At 40.1% G+C, this 27,838-nt stretch overlaps 2 long non-coding RNA genes across 3 annotated transcripts; one reads left to right on the forward strand and one right to left on the reverse strand.

The window, feature by feature from the left end:
* The first annotated feature begins 1,029 nt into the window (after positions 1-1,029).
* LOC143103071 (uncharacterized) lies at positions 1,030-3,206 on the forward strand. 2 transcript variants are annotated; one of them, XR_012982713.1, is made up of 5 exons: positions 1,030-1,481; positions 2,119-2,237; positions 2,346-2,484; positions 2,712-2,766; positions 2,875-3,206. It is a non-coding gene; the product is annotated as an uncharacterized LOC143103071 (long non-coding RNA). The 2 variants fall into 2 exon arrangements; XR_012982714.1 differs by having other exon boundaries at positions 2,378-2,484.
* A 2,637-nt stretch (positions 3,207-5,843) lies between these two features.
* LOC143102049 (uncharacterized) lies at positions 5,844-20,771 on the reverse strand. Its single transcript, XR_012982552.1, has 5 exons — positions 20,600-20,771; positions 7,707-7,823; positions 7,380-7,523; positions 7,163-7,279; positions 5,844-7,027 (listed from the first exon to the last, which is right to left on the reverse strand). It is a non-coding gene; the product is annotated as an uncharacterized LOC143102049 (long non-coding RNA).
* Between the last annotated feature and the right edge of the window lie 7,067 nt (positions 20,772-27,838).

Raw genomic sequence — 27,838 nt, forward strand, 5'->3', positions numbered from 1 at the left:
GGCCAAGCAAGGGCTCCTTACCATCAGGCAACTCGAAGAGAAACAGTTTCTAAGTTGACCTTTCAACTCTGCACAACATTTGTTTGAGCAAGAGAGAGAATAACAATGAATGGATGCAGCAAAGAAATTGTAGCCATATTTGCTGCTTTCTAAAAAGCTAATTAAAAAAAAGCTAATTCACTAACTCAAGACTTCAAGGCCATCATGGATATTAAACGTTTTTTGAAAATAATGAAAGGATGGAGGGAACATGGCAAAGCTTGGAGTTATTTCAGATGGGCTACAACAAGGTAGGCAAAATGATGGTGCTTAAAACCTTAGCGCAGCTGGAATAATGCTTAGACTGATGTTAAAGCGCACGCGATGTTTAAAGCCATACACAACGGTAAATTGGAACAAAACTAAAGGTAACTTTAGCCTTTATAGGGCTGTATAAAGTTGTCCAAATTAATAGGTCGTAATTAGGCGTTGTTGTTGTAAAGATATTGCATGTAGATGTTATACTTAAATTTGTAGGTCACCAATGCACGAACAAAACCGGGAAATGGACAAATATTATCAAGGCTTTGAATGTTTCCGTCTGTGCAGGGGGGTGTCTGTAGATTGGTGTGCAACGCATGCATTCTTGCAGGCCTGTGTTCATGCATGCCCCCTTACAATAGCATCTGAATTTGCGCCACAGACTTTAGACCAGGGAGTTCCTGGTCTGTGGTAGCCTGACGAGCCAGACCCACATTAAAATGTAGGGTCTGGGCACTCACCGTTCGCAGTGCTCAGTCCGAGGGGCGGGATAATCGGTTGTCTTTCAAATTCCCTCTGCAAGCAATAAGACAGCTATGAGTCCCATGCGTTTCCCACCAGCGGAGCTAGTTGGCTAGTTCAAACTTTTGCCAACTTAATAAAAGCTTAACTCGTGTCACACTGTTCGCCAACAGCAACATCCATCTTATTTGTTTTCAAGTAGCAGGGAATTCAAGCCAAACCCAGATAGCAAGCATAGTCGGCCCGATTCTGGCCGAGTGCTGGCAGTGTCGGCTGAGGTCCGAGTCGGCTGAAGCACAGTAAACACAGTCGGCCCGATCCTGGCTGAGTGCTGCCACTGTCGGCGGAGTTTCAGGTCGGCTGAGGCACTGTCCCCTTGAATGGGCCGACACTGACACGCAGTAGTTGGGCTGATTACTGAGTGTCTTATTTGGCCCGATTGGGGTTTGATGGGCTACTGCCAGGTTTCGAATCAATCTCGGCAGACGGATTTCATACAGTGTGTGGCCCGATACTTCAGGAACGAACAATGATCAGTATCGCGGCTGTTGGCGGCAAAAATGAAACATTTAGCGACAGCCGGACGCTAAACGTACATGGCCCAATTCTGTAAAGTGACTGTCGGCCCATTACATGTGGAAGAGCCACGAGCAGAGCAACTGTTCAGTTTGAAACCAGCAGGACGGCGCGAAACTGTCTCGTTTTGGACACTGCCTGTGGTAAGTAACATGCAACTTTACCTTTACCTGTTATTGCATGTAAATCATTATGAATGTACGTAGGCTTATTATTGCAGACAAAGTTTAACAAGTAGCATAACAAGAATGGGTGTTTCAATCTAACCCCCTTGACGATGACGAAGCTAGCGGTAACATACGTTATGATTTCTTAGCCTACTTTGTTGGCCTAATTACCGTTAACGTCAGTGTTGGTGGTTAGTCAAAAACGTTCAGTGCTGTAACGTTAGCTATACTTGCATAATTATGTGGTTTTCAAAGAAAAGTGTGATCTAATCATTTTAGAAATAGCTTAACAGTTAACCAGTATTGGATTACTTAGAATATAGCGATTGGTAATTGGGCATTTCATCGTTATCTCCAACTTCAGGCATAGGCAGGCAGGACTGAGACTGTATGCCTTAAGAGAGTGTGTGAGTGTGAGAGAGAAAGAGAGAGAGAGAGAGAGAGATGGTAGCAGGGTGGGTCCTGTCCTGGTCATGTAAAGCTCATCAAAATCTGTATTTTAAGGTCGTTCTGTATTTTGTACTGAGGGGTTGTTTATGATCATGTAATAATTTTGAACACATACTTCCATTAACCTAACGTTACTGTGACTTTTTTTAAATGTACACCTCAGAATCCAGGCCACACTGACCAGAGACCTGCCTGCACTCCTTTGGATGAAGAAGGCTACCCGTGTATACATGTGTGAACCATTTCTTGTGTTGGAAAAACAGGAGACCTGAATAGCTCTTGGTAAGTACATTGATTTAATAGAATAAGTAATACGTTTTTGTTTAGATGAGCCAAATCATAGGAATCAGCTTTCATCTAGGCTTGTGTTTTGTGATGTGTCATTTTTAGATGCTTTTGGTTTGCCTCATCCATTATGTCAGCAAAGAACAGGAGTGGGCAGGAAACATGCGCTGTTGAAAACATGGCCAACCAACTGGAGCACCCACAAGGCTCTTGTGAAGGAAGTCCACAAGCCTTTGTGCTTCAGGTCTGTATGTGTTGACAAATATGTCTTGCTCTTGGTGATTGTCATTGGTAATATATCAGCATTTAACAATCACACAATGTCAATGTTGCCCAAAATAACTAAGACAGCTGCAGAGTGGCAAGACTGGGCTTTAGTAATATTTTGTCAGACAGTAAAGGATAAATAGTTTAATGATTTTATTTCTTTTCTTTTGAAATGACATGCTGTCCATGCATCTCAAATTGAAGGATGGATGGAAAGAACTCTTTGATCAACCCCCACAGAGAGCTGAGGTGGCTATCTGTAAGTATATTTGAGTGGACAAACAGAACTTCTCTGACAGATGACATGTTAAAATCTTGCTTTAGACCTCATAATGATCTTATAATATTCTTTTATACCTAAATGCAGTTTGGAGACACCCCCGGCTGGTAGTGCTGCTGAAACTGGTGGAGGCAACAATGAAGCGGCAACAGAAAGAGAAGGCAGGTGGCAAAGGTTGCTGCTATTGAAAAATGCTTTGATAGTGAGTATGTGTGCATGTATGTAGCTGGGTAGGTCATGGTACATGGTACAAAAATACAGAATTTAAAGCACTAGCACAACACTTAACTCACAACCCACAACTACTGCCAATGGAATTACTCTTTTAGAGTGAGTGAGTGAGGGAGAGAGATAGAATATTTCTGTAAATGTTTAATGTTAATTTAGAATAATTTATTTCTTTGAATCATTATACAGTTTTAAAATGTTTAATTGTTTGTGTTTTTGTATATGAAAGATGTTGATTGTTGTAGATAAAAGTAGATTGTATATTTTAACTTGTTAAATTTCTAAAGTGTATATATGTAAAAGCTTGTATAATTTTTAAATGTTTGTTTTATTTGCAAGGTTGTGTTTGTCAAACTTGTTAATAAAAGTAGCTTGTGCTTTTAATTACTAGTTCTGGATTTGTGTTTATTTTCAAGTACTTTTGGTAGTTAATGGGCCACATGTGGCCCGGGGACCCAGCCGACATTCAGCCAACACTCAGTCAGATCAGTTTTATAGTGTGTGGGCCAGTACAGGCCCAGAGGCCCAGCCGACACTCAGCCAACACTCAATCAGATCAGTTTTATAGTGTGTGGGCCAGTACAGGCCCAGAGGCCCAGCCGACACTCAGCCAACACTCAGTTATATAGTGTGTGGGCCAGACCTGGGCCAACAGAATGCATGACGGTCATTTCACAGTGTGTGGGCCACACCTGGGCCAACAGAAACAATAAGAGTCATTTCACAGTGTGTGGGCCACACCTGGGCCAACAGTTCCAATAAGAGTCATTTTACAGTGTGTGGGCCAGAACTGGGCCAACAGAAACAATGAGAGTCATTTTGCAGTGTGTGGGCCACATCTGGGCCAGAGGAAATTCTTTGTGTCAGTTATCAGTAACTGGGCCATTGTTGGGCCGGAGGCCCAGCCAGAACTGGGCCAACACTCACAAAACCCTGAGGCAAGGTAGTGGGCCAGAGGTGGGCCGGTCAAATTTTGCTATCTGGGAACCGTTGCAACTCTGCCATCAATCATTATGTTAAGCCCGCCTAACGACTCACGATTTGATTGGCCTGATAGAAGTTTAATTTTTCGAGATCACAAGCCAATGGAGAGTTGCTAGACTAGCCCTGCTGCCGCTAGGGTGCGTCTAGATTTCTAGGCTAGGTCTGTGGCGGAATTGTTTTCTGAAACTGCAAAATATGAACGTTTGCGCCGGAACACGCCCCGTCTTTTCGCTGAACCGCCCCCGTGGGCGCAATCGAATTCCCTAATTTACAGGCATGTACCTGTGGAGGGAAAATTCCAATATGCGCTGACTGCAAAATAGGAAAGTCAAAAGGGCGAGTATACAAAGTCAATTGCGCTGGGACACAAGATAGAGCCCTTAGTCTTTAGCTAGCGCGGTGATACGACCTGCAAAGCAAGAAGATGAAAAGTAACAGATCCTCTGATGTCCGTGGTAGGATCTCCGTGGTCATCAGGTATCAGGGATCACGGGTGACTTGTTCGTATAAACACTCGACCTGCGCATGCACGAGATGAATCATTCAGTGCTTAAAGCGCCGCCTCTGGCTGTTAGTGGGGTTGTTTAAGGCTCAGTCATTTCAAATTTGTGTTAAAGTTTGGTTTTCACTTCCAAGTTGAAGTTTAGGGTCTATAGAACAATTTGAGTCTGAGTCCAATTTGAAATGACTGAGAAAAATTACACATACATACGACCCCACTATGTCAGTAAGGACCAAATAGAACAATGTGTTTCATAGTGCAGCGATGTTTGCGCATGCAGTGTGAACAGTTTCTGAACATCCTTTAACACAGGGGTGGGCAAACTGTGGCCCGGCCCGCCAAGCACTTTAATCCGGCCCGCCGAGCATTTAATTAGGTTATCAGGCTGCTTGCTATTTTTTTCCTGCTATGGAAACAACGTTGGTTAGCTTTACTGCAAACTGCTTTTCACTCTTCTTAGAGAACGTTTAAAATGTCAATGTCAAAACATCATGTTACATTGCAGCAGATCTAACTTAAACGTTATGCTACTCCATTTAATTGGAGTCTGATCGCTCACAAGAGGGAGAGAGAGCGGCAGGTTCCAGCTGGCTTGCTATTGATAATTGATATCTCCTTCTTATAAGAAACGTTTAAAAGGAAATAATGAAAGCAACAGTAGTTTCCACTACTGACCATGTATAAACTGTGAGGGCATAGCCATAGGCACAGTACTAGTAGAGCGGAGCTGGCAGAAGATTGAGAACTAAATGTGAATTGTTCTTAACGTGACAGTGCAGTACATTTGTTAAACAGCATCAAATTAGCAGTATTTTTTAAGCAATTAATATTTTTAAAACAAAATGACTTTGTCATTGTAATCATTTAAATGATAGGCTATATAGATTGCGCCCCAGCTGGCCAATTTTCAAAACTCAATGTGGCCATTGACCCAAAACGTTTGCCCACCCCTGCTTTAACAGCAACTCTTCGCACCGCCATCTACAAGCCGGTGGGTGTACAGTCACTAAATGTAATATAAATTAATTTATTGTATGGCCCCCAAAATTACTGTTATATCGACTTGAAGAGTGGCACACAGCAGTGCTCCTTAGTCGCCCACGGTTTTAAGAAACCTAAAAGACTCGCATACATTGTATTTCTTACGTTTTGGTACAACTTAAAACACTCATCTTCAGGTGTTTGTTGACAGCGATGACAGCATACAGGAAACCGGTATGCCTGCTTCTAGACAAAAAACGGAAGTTCATTACGTGCACAGAGCCAATTTGGGCTTCCAGGCTAGTTATGGTTATAAGACGACCAGAAAAAGACACTAATTACGAAAAACACACTGGGGAAATTATTTCAGACCTTTTTAATATCAAATCATTAAAATTGACAAATTCCAGTTTCCAGTCCCTTTGGTGCATTTCTTAAATCAGCACATTTAGCATTTCTCAAAACAAATAGTGCAAACTGCACCACAAAGTGGATTACCTGCAAAAGTGCGTATCTCGCTCAAAATGCTTAGTTTATTCCTTAAAAGCAAGTATTTCTGCCAATGAAACTTTCAGTGCAATGACAAGTCCTTACGCCATTGTTCATGAACAAAGTGGTCAGACTGCTTTGTCACATTTTAATTGACAGCTTACTCTGTAAGTATTTTCTAATGAAAAGTCCACAAGGAAGCACTTTTTTCTGTGTGGCTTAGCTATTTCGAAACTACAAAGTTACACATTATTGTGTGTGGATGAGGTCAATTGCAAGAGTGTGGATATGTTTCAAAGTTTTTTCTGTTGACAGACATTGTGACAGTGTGAAGAAAACAAAAGTGTTTACAGCATACACTAATAAACTAAAACACCCCTTGGTAAGAGCTGTGCACCACTGTAGGTCTACACCTTTCTATCCATCCATATAAATATGCTAGAGAGACTATGACAACTAGTTATGACAGCTAGTTCAACACTTTTGTATGTAATGACTCAAGCGATGAAATAAGGCCTATTTCTTTATTTTATAGGGTAAGGTACTCAGGTATTCAGCATGAAACTAAAATAGTGCATTTTGACAAACATGACAGTAGCAATTGAAAATGTAAAAAAAAATGTACATAAACAATGCTATTCCTTGCTCCCCCGCTCCAGTAGGGAGACGTGGTGAATCCCCCTTTCCCTTCTCAACTTCTGTATCAGATTGGCACAAATGAAAGCTAGAGTAAGAAAAACCAAAAACACCAAAGCGACTGATAAAAACTGTAAATGACACCTCTGTCTGAATAGCATCATAGAGCTATTTTTCTGTCACTTTCCTTAGCTGATGTTTTCCAATTTCAAGGCAGCATCCAGGGAAGCATTGACAGCAACAACAAGCACACTGATGAGGTGGATGACAAGACACCACTGCCATTGCAAAGGTTCCCTTGACAACAAGACACATGCCCAACTACCGTAGGCCCCACCACATCCGATATGTCTCGTGTTAGATCGCACATGGTCTTAGTTGCACAACCTTTGTTGACCACAAGATTTCCAGCAACAGTCTCTGTGAGAAATACAAATATACATGTTCAGATTTTACCCTGTCATCCAGTTCTAATAGACCTAAGACCAATTCTGTTTTACACATACACACACACAAAGAGAGAGATAGAGATAGAGAGAAAGGTATAATGATCACCTGAAGCACTGATGCACATGGTCTCAGTTTCACTGCATTTCACCGTTTTAGTGCAATAATAGGGGTCGGAAACACATCCATAACATACCAGTTTGCCCTCGGAATGTTTTTCATTTCCTGAATTTCCAGAGAGAGAAAGAGAGAAGGGACCAGTTAGGGTAAAAAGAGCATGAAGTGCTGGCGAAGTGATGCTGATGGAAAAATGTCTCAATCTTACCCATAGTTACATTTTCGCCACACTTAATCTTGAGCTTCCAGTCAGCAACTCGAAAGTTCACGGAGAAGTCCTTCTCACAGAGTGTGCGATCTGCACATCTTCTACTCACTTTCTTGATGGGCACTTTGTCTTGTCCACTAAGATCTGTCATACCCCCACAAAAAACACAACATATCAAACACATGGACACACACAAACAAAGCTGCTTAAGTCATCTAGTGTCCACATATACTGTACCACAGCCACCAACACATAAGTCCTTGACAGGTCCATGCCAAACAAACAACCATATAAACACATGCACATAAAACAATTGAGTGTTAATACCTTGAGTGAGCACAGACACTGCCGACACACACTTCTCAGAAACTCGACAGGTATGTTCCTGTCCAACACAGTTGGCCCATGCCGCACCTGAACACTCAAGACATTTTTCTCCTTGTCCTACAACACACATCAATAAAACAATATACTATTTTCAGACATGCTGATATTTTCAAGACACTAAACAATGTGAAAAATGTGTGAAATCAGAAGTGTTGATGATGTTTCTTAAATAGCACTTAAATGTCAGGGCAATGCAGAATTGTCATTTTACATTCAATAGATAGATAGATAGATAGATACTTTATTGATCCCCAAGGGGAAATTCAAGACTCATATGTAATAGAAATGTAATGCCAGAGGAATTACAATAGTGGATGAAAAGCTGCTGGCTTAATGTTGGTGGGGAGATTACTAGAAAAAAAAACATTGAATCACTTAATCTTTGAGTTAATACAAACCGTACCAAAAAACCTTGTGTGTCAAGGCGTTCTTGAGATATAACACTCAAGATGTTTTTGACCTGTACCAAATTTGAAGCATATGCTTTTTGGGTTAAACGCACCGGTTTTGCTTCGTCTTGGCCGATCGTCCAAACGAATCCTGTAAACGCGCTGCCCGAAACCGCACTTTTTTGATACCTGGTCCCAGGGTGGAAAAATCTGAAACCGTAGCCCTTGTGAGTTCGTTTGGACGGCACAACCGCATACTTGCGTATTGATGATGTCATCGCCACACCTTAGCTGCCCTGGACTTGACACTTATAGTATTGCCTAACAATACTAGTTTTCATACATGACATTACCTACGATTACACTCAGTAGGATAAATATCACAACTGGTGCTGCGCAGCGCCAATAGCTTATGACTTGGTGGACTGAACAGCTACTGTAGCTACTGTCAGTGACGCGAGAGAACTAGTCAGAAGTTATTAGGGAAGTGCGGTGTAACTTTAAATTAATTTGTGCGTAGTGCCGGTGTCATTCATTTATTTTACATGTCTTACAACATAAATAAATGCATTCATAGTTTAGTGAAGTCAGATATGAGCATACAAAGACGCTTAGAACTCATGTTAAGCCTGTGGTAGATGTGCACTAAATGCGAATGCACGATTTGATGCAGGCAAAAGTATCGACTGTTACCATCGAAGGTATTATAGCAATATTATAAATGTGGCAAAGGAATAGCATAGAACTTGGGTAGGCCTAGCGTTTAGTAGCCTATGCACTTGCGGTGATAGCCAAAACTAATGTGAATCGCGGACTATCCTACAACCAAAGAAAGTAAAGGAGAGTATTTGTACCTGCATTAGCCAAATAAAGGATGGGACTGCACCCTTTACAAACCGTAAAAATGAAGTTTATTAGTTTTACAGTTGACTACAGTTGACAGTTCAGTCAGGCCCGACGGTAATTGTAAAGCAATTTACAAAAGATTCACTGAACAAAAATGCTGATGTGGTACATGAAAATTTTGCTAAAAATGTGGAGAATGCAATGCAATCAAACATTTTGGACGATATATTGTCACAAGCTGCATGGCAGAATAGGCAACAGGCCGATGTGCGTTTTATTTGGAGACTGTTTTGCGCGACAGAGACTGAGTTTGCTGCTGATATTCTGGGGATAGGCCTAGCCAATGTACGACTTCAGCCTTTTAATATATTTGCTGCATTAGATCAGTCTTTCTAGAACAGGCAAGGGCTTTCTAGCCTCACGTCAGCAGCGCTGCATCACCCATATAGCCTACATTAAAACAACCAACGGATGGTGGGCGGGTGCAGTTTTGAAATTGGTCAACAAACTTTAATGCTGATGGATGGCTGATGGATGATAAGTTTTGCTATGCAGTTATGGTTGAAATAATAGCCCATCAGCGCATCTCTAGTGTGTGTGCCTCTCTCTCGCTCAGAGGGGAGGGAGAGGCTGAGGGTCGATCCAGCATGGATTCTAAACTCTGTGGTGGATAGGATCTACAATTAGGTGTTAATAATATTACCACGCTAGGTCGAAGTACTCCCAAGTGCTATTGCGCCACACATTGTAGTTCTCCTGTTTATTCGCTTGGAAAATCGCCACGTTTCATGTTGTGTGACGTACACATTTTTATCAACTACTCGTGCAACTGTATTTAAGTAGGGAAAAAATGGAGGTGTTTGATTACTGCTATGCTCCTCTCTCTACGGCCACGGCAGAGCCCGCTAGCATAGCAACATGCTAACACATTCGCGCCGCGCGACAGAGCGTTTGAGTGCACCTACCGGCGCAGGAGAGGTATGACTCAACTCGTGAAAGTTAAGGTAAGAACATATATTACTACTGATTTTGGGTGGCGTGTTCCTTTAAACAGGATGTGTAGTTTTAGGGAGCGCCAGATTGTATGCATTAAAAGCTGAGACAGTTGGATTCACAGGTGACACCTGTGCCAGTGTTCTGATTAGCCCGGGAACTACTCTGGGAGCTTAACGAGCGCAGCTGGCTTTAGGCCATTATGACATCACAGGCATTCAAGTCTATGGGGGAAAAATGAACTTTTTAACATTTTTAATCCCCTATTTCTCAAAAAGTATAAACTTTAAAAACAATAATAATAATAACTCTCTTGCCCCACTCCAGACCTTCAGAACGGTTATTTCAACATGTCTGTACGTTAAGCGGTTAGTCGCATTCACTCTTGAAAAGGTAAAAAGAAAAGGTTATAATAAGAAGAAGAAGAAGCCAGGAGATTTCAAGATAGTGGATTCCATCCACTATAACAACACATACAATACAAGACTCATATGTATAATAACATTTGTTGCAATTATATAGACAAGACTCAGCAATATCTACAGGCAGACATGGCAGCACATGTGCACTGGAAGAGCCAATGACCAAAGCTATGAAAACAAACTCTGTCAGTGCATGTAGCCCTTGTAGTTAGTCACTGTACAAAGTTTGATGAAAATATTGGAGATATTGTGCAAAAGCTGTGCAATGACCTTGGCGGAAAAGGATGTTTCATGTCACTGACAAAATAGGCCATTAAAGGTTGAAAGGAAGTTTAACTGTTATTCTGTGTCAAATCAGACAAAATTCAGGAAAATGGTTGTTGCACTGTCTTAGATTTTGCTAAATTTCAATGTTTTCATACATTTTTTCATCCTCTCAGAAATGCCTTATCTTGGAGGCCATGTTTGAGCATTCATACAATAAGTAAGGAAGTATTATTCCTAGCCTGCCAAAACTTTGTAGGGTGGAAGACAGATATGTTCTCGGTATGATTGGAATGGCAAAAGTTTGTACTGCATGCCCACATTCATTTTATGTAAAACTGGTATAACTGCAAAACTGGTGATATATAGGGTCTTGGAAACTTTTTGTATCCACATGGCACAAATCGTTGTTTTGTCTGCAATTATACAACAATTGGGTTCTATTTATTGGGAACTATTTATTTGTTTCTGATTGGCCGAGAGACGTTCCATTAGTTGGAATATCCCTAGACATTTCAACTCAGACTTTGCACAGCTAATAATAAATCACTCCGCGATACAATATCCCAGCTCTCCACTATTTTAAGCAAAGGGTTACTCCTTAGCAAACCATAACAAAACAGTGGTTCGTAAGTAAGATAAACATGGATGCTAATTGACATGGCCCAGTGTCCTTACATGCATGCAACAAAGCTAGATATGAATGTTTATATGTGTCTCCATGTCATACTGGAGTCCTTCACGAATTCTAAATGAAATCAGGCCTTACTGGGTTGTAACTTTTACAGACAGTCTTACAGCTACCATTGAAGTTCTAGTAAATTCTGGTTTGATTGGCATAGCAACAAAACTATCAACTATCAATCATTTCAGCCCGACTCGTTCATTTTAAAGCAGGATGAAAACGGCTGTCCTTATTTCACAATGTCGTTCAACGAAGACACAAAAAACCACAAAGACCCGTTGGAGAGGGATCTGGAATGTTGGTTACCTAGCAACCAAGACGCTGTCTATTGAAAAGGAACTATTTTTTGATGCGTAAAAACGCTGTCGAAATTAACATTTTTAAACAATAATGGGGTGTTTTCAGATTATTTCATTTGTGGTAGAATTGTTGTATAAAAGCAATATAGCACGAGTGAGAGTGGGATTGGTCATGGATATTCCCACGGCTGTTGTTGCCTGTTGCCTGTTGCCTCCGGCCTCGTGGCTACAGCCGAACAACACCCGTGGGAATATCCATGACTAGGGTTGGGTATCTTTTGGGTTTTATCCGATACCGGTGCTAAATTGATACTTTTAAAACGGTGCCGGTGCCGAAGAGGTGCCTGAACCGGTACTTTGTTTTTTTTAAATGTTTTAAATTAAAATGGTCTAAAGCATGAATTGCTTTTTATTGATAAGACACATTTGAACATGAAATTGAACTGTTATATTAAATTTGCTATCAATATCTCATTGCTCCTACGAATAATACATTTAAATGTTAAAACAGCTTGCCATGCATGCACAGTGTAGGCAGTTTTCCATAAGGTATGTTAAAACCGCTTGCCATATAACTGCCAGGTCATGGACAACGGCATTTGCAAGCAAGCTAATCTAACAGGGACTCTACTTTCCAGTTAATTCAGTGCTTCAAGAAATTTCATGTCTTTAACCCATAACACGCAATAGTTTTTAACATGTTAGGCTACATGTCGGTGTGGAAGTGTTTAGATTCCCAGCGCTAGCCTATAGGCATTTTAACAGCAACTATGGCTATGCGCTAACACCAGTCAGCTGAGTTTAATTAGCGATAACATACGGAGATGGTTCTCTTTGACAGCTCAGTGACATCAGGTATGTAACCTACATATTTATGTTTTTGTCAGCTAACTTTTAACATGATCTTCATAATCATTGTGATGCTATATGGGCCTCATGCACATGAAAGATTAATATCATGCTAGGGCAGTGTTTCTCAAACTTTTTTTCTGGGGACCCACTTTTTAAAAATGACAGACTATCGCGACCCAACTCGTGACTGTGGTAGTTAACAAACTAGATCAGTGGTTCTCAAACTTTTTCTTTCATTCCCCACTTTGAACAAAGGGGCATTCTCGAGCCCCACCTGTCCCTCATCGCTCTAAGAAAGTGGTAGGTCAAGCTTAAAATTGTCAAATTTATTGAAATAATGACAAGTTCTAAATATATCCTCTTCAACAGAGTTAAAATCAGCTGGTGCTGCAGATATAATAATAAATAAATACATAACACACATATTTCTGTTTTCCAGCAACATATTAGGAAGCATAGGCCATTTTACAGCATTGTACAATATATTCAATTAAATACCAACATGCTGCATTAAATGGATCCATAATCCAGTCATACTGAGCACTGCTGGTTGGGAAATATTTTTGAAATAAACTTTGCAGGGATGTGATGTAGGCCTACTGTTTAATACATGGGATCACAAGAGTGGCTCCCAATCAGACGTTTCAGCGATTTCGCTCAGAAATCTCAAAGGTATAATACTGTCGCGATCGAGGCGCCTGTCCCATACTCAAGTTTTTTTGGTGAATGCAGTAATCTTATTTGCTAGGTGATGTAGGTGCTTGTCTTTGCCTTGTAACTGGACATTTAACTCAAATGTATCGCTAAGATATATCAAATATATCGCTAAGATAGGCCAGCTTCGTCAAGAAATGTTCATTAGTGAACGTGCTTGCAGATTCAAACATGTGCTCTTCCTCCAAGAAGAGGCGACTCGGAGCTCAAACACGCGCGACAGCACTGTACCTCGGGAAAGCCACCTTGCCTCGCTGTGAAACAGTACAGCCTTTTGGTCAGCTACCATCTCTTCGCAAAGTGCGGAGAATAGACGCGCTTTTAAGGGCCGGGTTTTGATGAAATTCACCACTCTCACAACAACGTTCAAAATCTCATGTAGGTCGGGACTAAATAAGCTGCCTTGACACGAGCGCTTCCCTGTGAATAACACAGTGCGTCCATTGCGCATCGGGTGCTACCTGGTCCCAGGCTACAAAAAATAAAAAAACTCCTGTTTTTCACGTCAGTTCGCGCCCCACCTGGCATGTCTCCGCGACCCAGTAGTGGGTCGCGACCCACAGTTTGAGAAACACTGTGCTAGGGTGACCAGACGTCCCCGGTTTCCGGGGACAGTCTCCCGATTTCGGTGACCTGTCCCCGGCTGGAGCTGTCCCCGGAAAAGTCCCCGGTTTTCACTGTGACTGACAGACCCGAAATTGGAATAAAAGAAAGAAAGAAAACACTGACCAAACGTACAGTTGCGCACCCTTCACGCACAGGCTCAAGCCAGTCAAAGCAAGCGCTCAGCTCAGACCTCCAAGATGTTCTAGAACAGTGGTTCTTAACTGGTGGGTCGGTACCCAAAAGTGGGTCGCGGAACCATTCTGGGTGGGTCGCGGAGCTTGTGGTTAAAAAAAAAGAAGAAATCGCCCATTTCAAATAGACTTAACGATTTACATTTATAGACCACTGAAACCACGCATGAATCACACGTGAAAATGACCATCACGTTAGGTTGTGACTGGGTTGTGAGCAAAATCTAATGCCCTCCCCCGCCCGCGTACATCGGAACTAGCTCCCGGTTAGCATTAATAATCGTTTACTACTTAAACGGCACTGACAATCAAAAAATCCAGTGGAAACTAGATGGCAGAAGTGTGTAGGCCAATCGGCCCACCAGCTTTTTCTACTTTGTCACCTACAGAGTTTGACAGGTACGATCTTTCGAAACGCCATGTTATTTCCCATAGACATTTGCCGACCGGAAGTTGGATGGATACAGAAGTTACGGAGGCGGGACTTATTCTGGAGAGGTCTATTAGAACCGTGTTTCGGTGCCCAAGCCTATCCATGACTAATCCCACTCTCACTCGTGCTATATTGCTTAAGTACAATATTAATGTTGAGCCAATATTTAAGGTCTCTGCAACAAATGCACATGAAGATATTAAGGATAAAACAAGGTGTGATTGCATTTTTTTGGTATTTTTGTGTATAAAGTGCTAGTGATGTACCATGTTTCATTCATAAATACAATTTACTTGGTTATTTGGGTTTTTATTCTTAGCCCTGAGGCAAAACAAAGATTTTGACTCAATTTATTTATCTATGGTAGGCTACAATATTAGCTTTTTGTACACTAAATGCCCATACACTGAACTACTTTCACATATATTTCCAAGTGCCTGCTAGCAGTGTTGTGTGTAACGCGTTACAAAGTAACGAGTTACAGTAACGTAACTACTTTTTCGAGTTAAAAGTAAAAAAGTAGTGTAACGTGTTACTACTGAAAATTTGGTAACGTAACGTAGTTACTTTTTCATATCGGCGCAACGTTACTTTTTACCAGGGACAGATTTGACAGCGACGCTGCTTTCTCAGCTGTGCGCTTGGCAATAGGCACGAGCTCCACACGGCAGCCTACATGACAGAGGCTGGTAGCATGAAGTGCAATCATAGCTCCACACGGTACGTGACAGAGGCAGGTGGCAACGAAGAGCAATCATAGCAAGCGAGACGCAGCCAACGGTAACTTCTGAGGGATGGAGGTATTCACATTACTTGAAACTAAGGGGAGGAATGTAAGTGTTATTTGTAGCCTACACTGTGCCCTGATTTTGTCCACTGCCGTTAACTCAACTGCCAGCCTACTGATACGATTTGCACTAGCTTTGGAGGAGCGCCTGTTTAATGAAAGAGTATAAGGCTATAAAATAAGCCCTCATATATTTGTGTTCACCTATATGCCTGATTAAGATGTATCGAGACTATGTTATTTTATATTGTTTCATAAGGCTTTAGTGGTGGTGTTGAAGCCTATAAGCCCAATGTTTTCTTGTCAAGTGTTTGTGGCAGTGTCCTCCATAGTAGAACTTTATGTAGGCCTACACATTTAGGAACAGATATTGGGTTCTGCCCAAAGACGAGCAACATAAAAGTAACGTAAAAGTAACGAGTAACGTAAAAAATTACTTTCCATAGAGGGTAACTAAGTAAAGTAACGGGTTACTTTTTTGAGAAGTAACGAGTAACGAGCAAACACTACTTTTTAAAAGTAACTTCCCCAACACTGCCTGCTAGCTACCCCAAATACCATTTTAATCCTATGGAAATAACAGAAAAACACAACCTCCCCTTGTTTAATCCTTAAAACCGTCAAGCTTCAAACTGTGCATCGGTATTTTGTCAGTGGCGCATTTCAAGGAATCTGTTTGCACGCGAGACCAAATGGAACAGTTATTCCTCTAGGGTCTCCAACCTTTTTGGAAATGAGGACTACCTGAAGGACCTGAAATCATATGGAGGGCTACTCATTTGAAACAAACAAACCCTTGCCCCTTTTTTGCAAGGGTAATCCTCCTAAAAAACAGGCCTATGGGATTTTTACATTTCAATTATCAATATTATGTAGGCCTATACGCCTTTATATATTAAGCAACTGAATTTTCATCTGATTCTTCAATACTTCAATATCAATATGCAACACTACCAACAGTTTTGTTCATTTCAATTTAATTTAATTTCCATTGGCAATCTAATCTAATTTTTAAATGAAAAAAGCAATCTTTTTGTGCAATTAATAATTTCGGTTACAATTTTTAGCATTACCCACCATTTAGAATTCAGAGGCTGTTTCATTTTTGATTTCAGGGGACAATTCTGTTGTAAAATTTCAATAGCAATCACAAAGCCCACCCTAAGACGCCTTTTATAGTTATTGCACATCTGAAATCTCTTCATGATTAAGACAAAAAAGCCACAAGATTTTCAGCACTATTGCTAAACCATAGGCTATGGAGGACAAAGGGCCCGTGGGATGAACACGGAATAGCCACAGAACTTTTTGCCCCCTGGGCCCAGATGTATTAAGCCCCCCCACACACTAATTGTTGCATATATGTGGGTGGGTTTGAGGGTCCTCCCCCAGAAATTGTTTAATTTGTTTGATGGGATTTTTCTGTATTCTGGTGCATTTTGGGGATGACCAATACTTTAATTCAATCAGATTCATAGCCTACATCCTGATTTGTTGATATTGAGGCAATGATTTCATGCAATGGCTTGGGCTTCAGGGCCCCTGACCCCTTGGGCCCCTGGGCCTGGGCCCCGTAGGCCCGTGCAGTAATCCATCCCTGTACACCAGACGAGCAAGCTTTTTTCTGTTACTGTCTATGCGTGCGAGCAGCGTGTATGCACTCCGCTTCCATTGTTGCTTAAAGATTGAATGGGAAAGGGATTCGGATGTTTTAGAGCGTGATCTGCAGGCAACTTGTTGGCTATTTTTTTAAAAGTGCGCTGAGGGCGCCTCATAGGCGTCCTGCGGGCTACCTGGTGCCCGCGGGCACTGTGTTGGAAACCACCATGCTTTACGAAAACCTAGCATAGTATAGCCTTTATGCATTTGCACTCGTCTATTATTTGAACTCATTGGCAAAGTGAAACTAACTACACCGTGGTTTTAGTCAACGACGAAACAGTTCCACACAGTTAGTTACTTTAACTGACAATGGGTGTATTTCGTAATATTTATTATTTATTTATTTATTTATTTATTTATTTATTATAATTTATTCTAGTGCTGTCAAACGATTAACATTTTTAATCACGATTAATCGCTGAATTCCTATAGTTAATCACGATTAATCGCATTTTATCATATGATTAAAATTCTATTATTTTGCATTTCTGAACTTTCCAGGAGTCCATATTAACAATAAAGCAATTATTGTTTATCTTGATTGGGATTCAAATGAAAGCAAAGCAAGTTACTTTATTAACTGAACTTTAAGACATAGGTCTATTTGATTATTTCAAATCAAATTTCAAAAGATGTGCAGCAGACCTGAGGTAAAACAATATATTCTTCAGAAATATAGCTGATATAAACTGAAATAAATGCTACTGCAGAAGTGCATGCACAAAATGTAGGCCTACACACATTATAAAGGGCATAACAAACAGAAAATATTATATTCATACTATATTCATTATTTTTGAGTTCAGTTGAAAATAAGGAACTTTTCAACATTTCAGCATTTTATAGGCCTACAGTCTATGGTGCACTGTCACTTGCCACACTCATCAACGCCGAAGTTTTTAACAGGCAAACACTGGATGAACAATGGATTTTATGGAGCAGCGACCAAATATAACTGAATTTACACGGCTGCAAAGTGCGATGCTGGTGTGCGGAGTTGGAATGGAATTTAATGTAAATGAATGTCGAAAGCAGAGTGCATCGCAAATAGTAGCAGCCAAAGAGGAATGTTGATAACAGAACAAGTGATGGTGAAAAAATCTTTGGCGGCACACAACTAATGCGTCAGCCTAGGCTACTACTCTTTGGCCACAGGACATTCAATCATTTTACTAACACGGCAGTTATGAAGAATTGTGTTTATGTAACTTACTCATGTCGAAACGATGTACATTACCAACCTTATTTGTTTGCAATACCCCATGTATTATACAAATTTAGCATGTACACTTACCATAATATCCCATGCAAAACGGTTAGCTTGCTAGCTAGCTAACTGTGGAACTTCAGTATAACATAGCCAATTATCTCACCTAGTTGTAGGAAATAGGCTACGTTCATATTACAAGTGATAGAATGAATGTGTGACTTATGTTTAGTTGATGTTATGACATGTAAAGTTAAGCTTGCTGAACTTAATTAGTCAGCCACCGGCAGTTTGACTGTGCCTATCGATACATTCGTGACACTCCTGTTAGTAAACTGGAGAGAGCAAAACATAGGAACATGGTCACATTAATCCCATAAACACACAGATAACTCTTACACCAACCTTATTTTGTGCCTTTTATTCGTGTTTGTTTCAAGATTTAGTAAGTTTACTATAAGCACGTTTCGCTCTCCACTTTGATGCAGCACAGATTTCCATCCGTCAGTGCGTATTGTTTAGTTTCCAGTCTGGCTAGATCGGTGTGGTGTTATAGTTGTTCTAACATTACTAGTTGTTGCAACAGCATGTGAAAAAACTACAAAGTTTGTTACACCGCCGTTAAAATAGGTTTCCGTTAACGCCGTTAATAACGCGTTTAACTGACAGCACTAATTTATTCTAATTATGTTTCCCATTGTAATCATGTAATTTGTAATGTATTGCATGGATGTGCGCTGGTGCACGTTCATGGATGATAGAAGGATGGTGTGTTGTGCACCCGTCCATATCACTGTTGATAATGCGCTCTTAAAATAACATATGAACAACTCGACATGGACTTCTGACCAGGTTTCTCTTGGTCAGTAGCGTAATTCATTTTAGGTAGTGTACGATATCGATTTTTAGACAATGCGCCAGACCACTCTCTGTTACAGTATTAGACTTAAAAAAGCATTTGAGGAGTGGAAATACACAATGTTTTAAAGCTTGTCAAATTCTGTTCTGAAAAAAAGGAGATAGTCCAATAGACAATTGTTGATGACATCAAAGCTGCATGCGCTGTGCCCTTTAAAGCATGTAGCCACATATTTTTAATATCCTGATTTATTAAAACGCTATTTGAATTATTCTGTGTTATCTCTGTAATGTGTTATTGTGGTAATTTAACACCACGAGTAAATAGCAGAGGTGGGAAGTAACAAAGTACAAATACTTAAGTACTGTTCTGTAGCATTTTCAGGTATCTGTACTTGACAACAACTTTTCACTTTACTCCCTTACATTTTCAGAGAAATATCTGTACTTTCTAATTCCTTACATTTTCAAAACTGTCTTGTTACTTTTGTATTAATACATTTGAGGTGCGCTATCAATTATTTTTTATTTGAGGTCATTGTGTGCTTTCCTAACATCAAGGCTGATTTCAACCTAAATGGATGGGACTACTATAGTGACGCAAGAAGGGGGTTGACTTTCCAACAATAGGGGTGTCACCAAAGGGGCAGTGCCAAAAGAGTGGTTATATGATAATGGAATTTTCCTAGGCCTATTCTGCCAGCGAACTTAACTCAAACAGAATATTTTAGGTGGCCTCAACCCAGTAAAAGTGAGGGGTGCAGAAACATGACGACAGATGGGACGCAAATTACCTCGAAATTAAAACACGTAGGGCCTATAGCCTGTCAGTGCTCTCAAAATTAACGTGAATGCGTAATGACAATCAAAAACTGCACATTAAAATATGCTACTCGCATGACCATTCACTTTCAGAGGCAGCACCATGATTCATTTTCAAACTTAGTTATTTCATCTTTGCTATAAGCTATTATGGTTGGTTTGTTATGTTAAGAGCGAATGACGAGTAGCCTAATGGTAAGCATGAACGTAGCCTATACAGTATACGCCACTGGGCCCCCAACCCTCTGTGCCCACTCGCAATTTTGTCTTGAACAACGCCTCTGCAAACACAAAGCTACAGCGGTGGGCTAGTCATCTAAACAGGAAGCTGCATTAAAGCTGGAATTTTCCATTATAGTTTTAAGATGATGGAACAACCTGAACGTGTCGAAATGTTATTCCATAACTTCAGATACAGAATAAATAACCTATAACATTTTATAACCTATAATAACATCTGTATCTTAAGTTATGGGCTAAGGAGCGAGCCTTATATGATAGGATGTTTTTTAATCACGTTTCAGTGGCTGTTAAACAACAACAACAAAAATCAACATTTGTGTAACAACACATTAGTTTAAACCAAAGTTATAGAACATGTTTTAGGCTACAATATAGAGATTCTGTGCCAGATTGCCGCCTCTGTAAGAAACACCTTTCACTGTTCATGCACACGTGTGTCCGAGGAGATAAAATATCCTCGGACACCCGTGTGCATTATTTTTAAAACTCAATGTGTGGAGCAGATGTGGGTGCTGTCGTCGACCCATACATTCATTAGCCTATAGGCCTACTGTACTCACCAACTGCGAACGTGGCACAAAACACAAATAGCAAAAAGTTCAACATATTCCGATACTGTTTCCTATCCTGGAACAATATTCTTCTGTGGTCTGTGGTTCCAGTGAAAACGTATGACCAGCCCTTCTCTGGAATTATACTCTCCCTGAGAGTTGCGCCAATGAAGTCAAACCTACCAAATGTTAATTGCGCGCGAATCTGTCTCAACTTGTTCTCAACGACCGAGGTGAAGTTAGTTTGATATTTGATATTCGGATATTTTTTTTAAGCAGCCGGTTTATCCCCGTGTTTGCAGACAATGTACAAACAGATGACCTGTAGTAGAGGTCCTGGGTAAGATTTGTATGCACTTCATTTAGCGGACAATATCTCAACTGTTATAGACTAATATGACCCCACTGAACAACGTGGGATGTGTGCCAAAATATCTACCCGGGACAAAAGTCCTGAAAATGACCACGACACTATTATCACACTTCAGGTTAATGGGACTTTTTTTCCCCTTTATAGATATTCCCATACATTACTACCAGATTAATCTTCATATTAAGAGAAATACTTTTTGTATTACACTTTGCCTAAAAAATAAAACAAAATATGCAAATGAGGCAATATCTCATAAAATATGCGTACATACCCTTGAAGCTACAGGTGATCACAATGTTCACAGTGACCATAATTATAAGGTCTTAGAAGAGTGTAAGCATTCTGATTTGTTATAAAGAAAATGGCTAAAAAACAGTCAACCTATTACATACAACTAGTGACATACATGAATTGCCAGTTATTTATTAACCTAAACTTTAAAAGCTTACATTTCCTACCTGTTTTAAATATTGCTGTCATCACGCCATCACCTACAACTTTTTTTTTCTCCAACAAAAGTTTACTTGGCAGCCATAGTGACCTAAGGTCATAGCAGAGCACTGGCTGTAAAGCAAGATGACTTGTGAGATCAAGAAAAGTAAGGAAATCTACTCTTTATTCTTTGTGTTGGCATGTGTCTTCTTACGTGTCATTATCATGAGTTATAGTTTTGTGTATTTAAATAATTATAATGAATTTGTATCAGTTTTATATTTAATTTGGTGTGTATTGTAGCTAGCTAGCTGCTAGTGTTTTGTTTTCTGCAAAATGGGGAAAATGTCATCACCAGATTGTCTCAGGCAAGTTGATGAAGTTACAATGTCTTCATGTCATAAAGTTATTCCTCACAAAGAACAGAGATAAGTTGGTACATACCAATTACTCATATTTGAAACCTTATTTTACAAAATTCCAAAAGATCTGGAGAAAGTGAGAGAACAATTTATGGATCTACATCACTGACACTGTCATCAGGTGACACAGATGTCTGTGTGTGCCTATTATACCACATAACAATTGTTCTGGCTCTGTACTGTAAATGCAAGGGAGGCTATAGTTGTAAAAATCCTATCACTGAATGAGGTCTCATCATCATCCCCATACCTGGACTCTGTTGTGAAAGTTTTACCTTGCAAAACAGGGAATAAACCTGTTGTTTTGTATTTTTCCAATGATAATAGCAAGGTTGGACATAAACTTAGTTTTTGTCCCCAGTGAACATTGTACCATTGCGGAATGAAAATCAATATTTTACAGATATGAAGTTATAATAATACAAATTATCATAGGAAATCATCAAAACTGTTATGTACTAGTTAAAAGCTCCATAAATCTCCCCAAACATTCTCCGGTACAGTATACATACACACACAACCACACACACATATCCATGAGTTTGCACACTTACACCCATGCATACTCATGTATGCGTACTGATGCACACTCATGCAAGTTACCTGCAAATGACTTTCTGAAAGTTTAGTAAGCTATTTGTCTCAAAAGAGAAACACAGGGGGTAGGCCTATAGCAAATAGAGGGATCAGTCAGGCCCCAAACTTGGGGCTACAGGGTAGCAAGTCTGCAGCTTCACCGCAACATCAAAAAGCCATGTATGTTGGTATGATAGTCAGGGCACATATACTCAACCATAGTGATGGCATTCTATAAAACTTTATGAAGCACATTCATGGACTTCACATATACAGGTGCTTCCCTACTTAGAATATTTGGTATGGCCATATGCAAGTCCGTTATGGTTCAATGTTGCCTCAGAGTAATTTTTGTAATTTCCTAAACACCTACATTGATATGTTATGAAAAGTTGTTGATAATACACTGGTAAATGTATACCTGATAATCACAGTTGATCAAAATAAAAGGTTCCTAGGGTTAACCTTTGAAATTCCATAGAAAATGCTTGGGGTCATTTTTGAAAATATGGAAAAGTGTGGTACTGATACAAAAAATGCAATTACTTAAAAAATATACAAATTAGATACAAATCCAAATGGCCTCATGTCAAAGACAACCTATTTGAGGAATACATGGAAGATTAAACAATAACAATTTCAAATGACCAAGATATTGCAAAAAAACAACCAGTGGGGTCATTTTTGACCTCACTTATGCATCCCTTGTTTGTATACAATTAATTTTCCATTCAATACAGCACAAAACACAATTAAAAATATCAAACCAGAATTCGTACACATACTGGCTACACAATGACACATGGTCATTGTAAACATTGTGATCACCTCATAAAATCTGTACCTTCAAGGATTTATATGTATGCATATTTAATGATATATTGCCTCATTTGCATATTTTATTTTTTAGGCAAAGTGTAACACAAAAAGTATTTCTCTTAATTTCAAGATTAATCTGGTAGAAATGTATGGGGATAACTATAAAGGGAAAAAAGTCCCATTCATCTGTAGTGTGATAATAGTGTCATCTGTTCATTTTCAGGACTTTCGTCCCGGGTAGATATTTTGGCACACATCCCACGTTGTTCAATGGGGTCATATTAGTCTATAACAGTTGAGATATTCTCCGCTAAATGAAGTGCATACAAATCTTACCCAGGACCTAGACTACTGTCTACTTGCTCCCAGCCGACCTACTTAGGGACCGTCTATAAAGTACCTTCGGAATTACCTTCATAGTCTTTTTTGTCAATAGCTTTGACATCATGTGACCTAGTGACTCCAAACCAATGCAGAATAGTTATCCTATATGGGACTCATCAGACACACCTCTTTTTATAGTCACTGTATGCACACTGCATTTTATATGAATATTTTAAAGAAAATACATTATTTCCCATGAGAAATGGTCTCCTTTCTTTCAATATCTCCCGTCATGTGACCTAGGGACTCCAAACAAATGCAGAATAGTCATCCTATATGGGACTCATCAGACACACCTCATTTTATAGCCACTGTATGCACACTGTATTTTATATTCATTTTGTTTTAAAAAATACATTATTTCATATAAGAAATAGTCTTCTTTCTTTCAATATCTCCCGTCATGTGACCTAGGGACTCCAAACAAATGCAGAATAGTTATCCTATATGGGACTCATCAGACACACCTCTTTTTATAGTGACTATGTGCACGCTGTATTTTATATGAATTTTTTAAAAGAAAATACATTATTTTATATAAGAAACAGACTCCTTTTTTTCAATACCTCCCAGGCCATATGACCTAGTGTCTCCAAACCAATGTAGAATAGTTATCTTAAATGGGACTCATCAGACACACCTCTTTTATAGCGACTGTGTGCACACTGTATTTTATATGAATTTTTTAAAGAAAATACATTATTTCATATAAGAAATAGACTCCTTTTTTTCAATACCTCCCAAGCCATATGACTTAGTGACTCCAAACCAATGCAGAATAGTTATCCTATATGGGACTCATCAGACACACCTCTTTTTATAGCCACTGTATGCACACTGTATTTTATATTCATTTTGTTTTAAAAAATACATTATTTCATATAAGAAACAGACTCCTTTTTTTCAATACCCCCCAAGCCATATGACCTAGTGACTCCAAACCAATGCAGAATAGTTATCCTATATGGGACTCATCCGACACACCTCCTCTTATAGCCACTGTATGCACACTGTATTTTATATTAATATATATTTTTAAATACATTATTTCCTATATGAATGGTCCTATTTTTTCAATACCTCCAAAGTCATGTGACCTAGTGACTCCAAACCAATACATTATAGTTATACTATAACTATAACTGTTCTGCTATGTGGTCCTAATCAGACACACCTTACTATAAAGTAATATTTTGCACCTATTTTTTTTTAAGAATCCCTTTCATTTGGAAAAGGGCCTTCAGATCAATAGCTTCCAAGTTATGGGACCCAAACACACCCCAGAACAATGCAAAACTGTTCTGTTCTTGTATGGTGTACTAATCAGACACACCACACTCTAAATTATTATTTTGCATCTACTTATTTTTTTTTTTAAAGATGTTAATTTTCCACTGAAAACCGATTATTGCTTTATGCTTCCAACCAGGGCCATCAGCAAAATTTGTAACAACAACAAAGCATTGTATCATTCAACATTTTGTTGCTCTGTTCTTCATTGACCATTTCATTATGTTAACTTACCCAATGGAGTTTTGCAAATTATATTTTTGATTCAGACCTTCCTGTAATAAAAAAAACAAAACTTGACACTCAAGATGATCTTCAGACCAAGCCACACAAAAGTTATTTGTCAGATTGTTCAATACCAAGTTTATTTGCCCATGAGATGTTATAAAATATGGCAGTGAAGCCACTAAACAGGAACTGTGTTCACATCTCAGCAATGAATGAACCGTTGGACAACATATTGAGTATCGTGGTGTAGCAATACTTTTTGGACAAGAATTGCTAGCTTCTTGGTCACCTCTGTACACGCGAAAAACTCACCATTTATTTGAACAATATCATCATGCTATATCATTGGTATGAAATATATTTATTATTAATTTATTTGAGTTGGCAGAACTGCGTTCCTCCCCGTTCCCCCCAACCTTAACCCCTGCCTATAGTTATAGATATGGACAACTTATATGGAACCATTGATTTTTATTATGATTTGTCACCCCCTTATTTTAGGAGATCAGTTCTTTATTGGTCTGGGGTATTTGGGTCCCATAACATGGAAGCTATTGAGCCAAAAGCCATTTTCCATAGGAAATGAATGTGTTTCTTTATATATATATATATATAATAGTAGATAGTACAAAATATTATTTCATATTGAGGTGTGTCTGATTAGTACCACATAGCAGAACAGTTCTGTATTGATCTGTGATGTCTAGAACCCATTATATGGCAGCTATTGAGCAAAAAGCTGTTTTCCATAGAAAATGATTGTGATTCTTTAAAAAAATTAAATGCAATAGTACATGCAAAATATTATTTCACAATGATGTGTGTCTGATTAGTTTCACATACCAGAACAGTTCTATGTTGATCTGTGATGTCTAGGACCCAGTATATGGAAGGTATTGAGCACAAAGCAGTTTCCATAGGAAACAATTTGGTTTCTTTAAGAAATGAATATAAAACAGTATGTGCAAAAAATCTTATTCATTTGATGTGTTTCTGATGAGCCCCATATAGAATAACTATTCTGCATTGGTTTGTAGTCACTAGGTCACATGGCTTGGGAGGTATTGAAAAAAGAGGACCATTCATATAGGAAATAATGTATTTTCTTTAAATAATTCATATAAAATACAGCGTACAGTGACTATAAAAATAGGTGTGTCTGATGAGTCCCATATAGGATAACTATTCTGTCAGGATTCTCGTATGAACTGTTGTTTATGTCTCCCCCTACCTGTTGGAGTGTGAATTCTAGACTTTATTTTTGTAGCCATGTGTTCGGTCATGTGCCCGGAATCACGCCCATGTCCTTATTTGGGCAACTTCCTGCCTTTGTTCAATTCCCTCCAATTTCTCTGTTCAGCTGTCCCTCGTTTTGTGTTGATTTTTGGAGTATTTAAACACTGCCCTTTTAGTTCACTTTGTCAGATCGTCACGGTATGTTCTGTTTGCTACCTGACTGCCACGTGAGTAAGACTAACGTGAAGCTCTTTAAAGAGAAAGAATTAGTTTACTGTCTTCCCGTTTTTGAACCCTGCCTGTTATTGACGAAGTCTTCTGCCTGTCGGTTTTGGATTACTTGCCTGCACCTGTCCGTCTGTATCTGTCTGCCTGCCTGCCTGTGTTTGAAACCTGCCTGTACCTGGACTCTGATTTGCCTACTGTTTGTGAATAAATCGTTTGATCTGCAATTGATTCCCGTTCTGAGTCGTGACAGTACGATCTGACCAAGATGGAATCAGCAGATCTGAATCAGATGAAGACTGTGCTAGAGAGGCAAGGAGCGCTTCTCGGTCGACATCAAGCCCAGTTCGAGGCAGTTCAAAGGTCTCTGGAGGCCCTCACAACCAACATCACAGACATGTCTGCCCAGCTGCAGCAGCTCCAACTGGGCCTGGTGCCGCCACCCCAGCCTCAACTGCCGACGCTGCCCGATCCACCCGGCCCGTCTGGTAACCCGTTCCGAGAGCCCCGACTGCCAGCTCCTGCACTTTATGCCGGGGAACCAGGAACCTGCAGATCTTTCCTTTCACAATGTTCGTTGGTATTCCAGCTGCAGCCTGCCACCTACCCGTCGGATCAGTCCCGGGTTGCATATGTCATCACTCTCTTGACGGGCCGTGCAAGAGAGTGGGGAACTGCGGTGTGGGACTCCAACTCCCCAGTCTGTCTCAGCTATCAGGCATTCGTAGATGAGATGAAGAAGGTCTTCGATCGATCGGTGCATGGGAGAGAGGCCGCCAGAATGATGTTGCAGATCCGTCAAGGCAAGAGGTCTGCTTCCGACTATGCTATCGACTTCCGCACCCTTGCCACCACCAGTGGCTGGAATCCAGATGCCCAGTATGATGCCTTCCTCCATGGACTCTCCGAGGCCATCAAGGATGAGATCGCCACCCGTGTACTACCTTCCACCTTTGATGACCTCGTTGAGCTGGCCATCCGAGTGGACAAACGCCTGAAGCAGCGCACCGGAGAGCGAGAGTTCCGCCCTCCTCTGCGGGCACCTTCCTCGGAGGTCCCTCACCTGTCCCTGCCAGTGCCAGCAGACCCCAGCGTACCAGAGCCCATGCAGGTGGACCGTAGCCATCTGTCCCCAGCCGAGAGACAGAGAAGAAGGGACACCAATTCTTGCATGTATTGTGGTAAACCTGGCCATTACTCCGCCCAATGCCCAGCAAAAGGCAACGCTCACCTGTAGAGGGGGGATTACTGGTGAGCGTCACT

The sequence above is a fragment of the Alosa pseudoharengus genome, unplaced genomic scaffold (genome assembly GCF_046254945.1).
Source record: "Alosa pseudoharengus isolate Yale_2024_CS ecotype anadromous, Long Island Sound unplaced genomic scaffold, YU_APseudo_1.1 YU_APseudo_1.1_scf_4, whole genome shotgun sequence".
NCBI lineage: Eukaryota > Metazoa > Chordata > Actinopteri > Clupeiformes > Clupeidae > Alosa > Alosa pseudoharengus.